The sequence below is a fragment of the Colobus angolensis genome, unplaced genomic scaffold (genome assembly GCF_000951035.1).
Source record: "Colobus angolensis palliatus isolate OR3802 unplaced genomic scaffold, Cang.pa_1.0 Scaffold140, whole genome shotgun sequence".
NCBI classification, from domain to species: Eukaryota; Metazoa; Chordata; class Mammalia; order Primates; family Cercopithecidae; genus Colobus; species Colobus angolensis.
The window spans coordinates 1,653,038-1,656,425 of NW_012114489.1; positions in this window are offsets into that span (position 1 = coordinate 1,653,038).

Sequence of the window (3,388 nt, forward strand, 5' to 3'; positions counted from 1 at the left end):
TTTCACCATGTTAGCCAGGCTGACCTCAAGTGAATGGCCCACCTCAGCCACCCAAAGTGCTGGGATCACAGGTGTGAGCCACCGTGCCCAGCCCAGAAATATATTTTAAAAGAGCCTCCTTCCTGAGTCTTAAGCTTACAATTTTTTTGATTAACAAATTCAAAAACCAACTCGAACACACAAACTCACCTAAATCGTACATTTGTTTACACGAAATACATTTATTACCTAAATATATGCAAGCGACTTTGCTAGACAATAGGAATAAAAAGATCTGATACAATTCCTTCCCTCAAGAAGCCCACAGTCTCATAAGTGAAATAAGCATGTAAGAAAAGGAATTATGGCCAGGCACAGAGGCTTACACCTGTAATACCAACGCTTTGGGAGGCCGAGGCGGGCGGATCACTTGAGCCCAGGAGTTCAAGATCAGCCTGGGCAACATAGCGAAACTCTGTCTCCACAAAAAATTTAAAAATTAGCCAGGTGTGGTGGTGCATGCCTGTAGGCCCAGCTACTCAGGAGGCTGAGGCAGGAGGCTCTCTGGAGCCCCGGGGTAGTTGAGGCTGCAGTGAGCCATGATCACACCACTGCACTCCAGCCTGGGCAGCAAGAGCGAGACTCCGTCTCAAAAAAAACAGAAGTGACCTGAAGTTTCTACGAAACACACCAGGCAATATCTTTCCAGTGCACTAATATATGAATGGCATCTATTATTCCCTGCTTCTCCCCATCATTTCTAGTCTTCTGTTAAATATTTCGCAGTTAAGCCTGGCCAGTGTTCTGAGGTTTCCAGTGATCATGGTGGACAACTCTTTCAGGGATTTCTTAGTCCCTAGAATCTCACACAAGAGATCATTCCTCACGCCCTCCGCACCACAACCCCACTGTCTCTTCTCTGTCCAAGAGCTCATCTAACCCTACATCCTAAACTTCCCATCTGTCACTAGGTTTCCAGGTTGTATATTTTGTTCTCAAACACATTAACTACTATTTAATTATTTAATGATATTTTGGTATCCTAACCCCCCTATGAACTTTGTGACAACACTATGTCACTGAGAAATCTTTGAATACAAGGTTATTAATATATACGATGTAACAAAATGTGTGTTTCAGGTAAATCATTTCATAGGCTGGGCGTGGTGGTTCACACCTGTAATCCCAGCACTTTGGGAGGCCGAGGCGGGTGAATCTTTTGAGGTCAGGAGCTCGAGATCAGCCTGGCCAACATGGTGAAACCACGTCTCTACTAAAAATACAAAAATTAGCCATACGTGCTCGCTTAAACCCAGGAGGCGGAGGTTGCAGTGAGCCGAGATCGTGTCACTGCACTCCAACATTGGTGACAGAACAAGACTCACTCTCAAAAAAAAAGTTTCATAAAGGTCTCTGTGGTGGGGGTGAATATATATACACATATCTATGTATTTGTGTGTCTATATATACTCATATATAGGGTCAAAAAACTTTCACAGCTGGGTACAGTGGCTCATGCCTATAATCCCAGCACTTTGGGAGGGTCACTTGAGCCCAGGAATTTGAGACCCGCCTGGATGATATGGTGAGACCTCACCTCTACAAAAAGTACAAAAATTAGCCATGCGTGGTGTCCTGTACTTGTAGTCGCAGCTGTTCCTGAATCTAAGGCAGGAGGATCACTTAAGCCCGAAACGTCAAGCCCTCAGTGAGCGATGATTGCACCACTGCACTCCAGCCTGGGCGAGAGAGCAAGACCCTGTCTCAAGAAAAAAAAAAGAAAGAAAGAAAGAAAAACTGTTTTTCCTCTTGATTTAGTCCCTAGAATCAGTTCCTGATTGATTGACAGCAATCAATACAGAAGACTTCTGTGACCAGATGTGTAGGGATTTTCCCCACCAACAGGCAAGCAATCAGTTCTGCAGTGGATACCAGCCAGGTATCTTCTGATCCAATTCAAATCTGATGCTGTCCACCTGGATATAGCATCGGAGCCCACAGGTTGAGGGCTCAGTCCCACAAGACTGCCCCACTTCAGACGCCAGCTCCCAAGTACAGGCCTCTGGAACTTCTGACCGACTGACTTCAAGTTGGGGTTCCCACGACCCCCTCTTTAGGCTCAATTCACTTGTTAGAGCAGCTCATAAAACTCAGGGAAATGCCTACTTACACTTACCCGTTTCTTATGAAGGATATTTTGAAGGATACGAATAAACAGCCAGATGAAGAGGCACATAGGGTGAGGTCTGGAAAGGTCCTGAGCACAGGAGCGTCCGTTCCCGTGGAGTTGGGGTGCACTATCACACCAGCACACGGGTGAATTCTTGTTCACCTTCCTGCAAGCCTTCACCAGTTCAGCTGTCCAGAAGCTCTGCGTACCTGGTCCTCTTGGGCCTTTTATGGAGACTTCATTGGATAGGGATGATTGAAGCATGGACAACCCTGTCAAAATGGGATTGGATCGCTTCTTGGCATTTTGGCTAAGATCAAGTGCAAAACGTGACTGGACAAAAAGGGCATGATCTAATGCTAATAGACTGAGTGGGGAATCCTAGCAAGGCCTGTCCAGATTCCTCTTGGCCTCTCTGTACAGCACTCCTTCCTCCTGGGTAGAGGGCAGGACCCTTTCTAAAATGAGGGTCTTATGACCTTCAATCAGACAAGGTAGGTCAGAGAAGTTCTTTATGTCCAGCTCCAAGATACAAAGGTGGGGGCAGATTATATTTTCAGTTTCTATGGCCTGCCTTGGAGAGACAAAGGAGCAGGTGAAAAAGGAGGGTATGAGAAGGTCAGAGGGAGAGACTGTTTTCCGAGCCCTGCTTCTGAGGCCTACAGCACCCGCACATCAAAACTAAACACGGTCTTTTCCTTTGATCGCTCTGAAGCATCTCCAAAGCTGCTTCAGGAACCAAGGACTAAACGACAAATGCTTTAACAAAAGATATGCTTGTTTAATCACTTAGGAAGTAACAAGGGCTATGGGAGTTATGAGCCAGGAACCATGGACGAAAAGCTATATATATATATAATGATATCATATATACACACACACACACACAGCCGCTTCTATAAATTCATTATATTTTTTAACTAGCTTTTAAAAAGAAAAGAAAATGTTTATCATAGTTACTATGTATTTAGTTTCAGATAGTAAAGCAATTTTTACCAATCCTATTACTAACATAACAATTTTAGCATAATATTGTACATTTATGTAAAACGCTAAAAATTTATTTATTTATTTTGAGACAGGCTGGAGTGCAGCGGCACAATCTCTGCTCACTGCAGCCTCTGCCTCCCAGGTTCAAGTAATTCTCCTGCCTCAGCCTCTCGAGTAGCTGGGATTACAGGCGGGCACCACCCCTTCTGGCTAATTTTTGTATTTTTAGTAGAGGCAGGGTTTCACCAT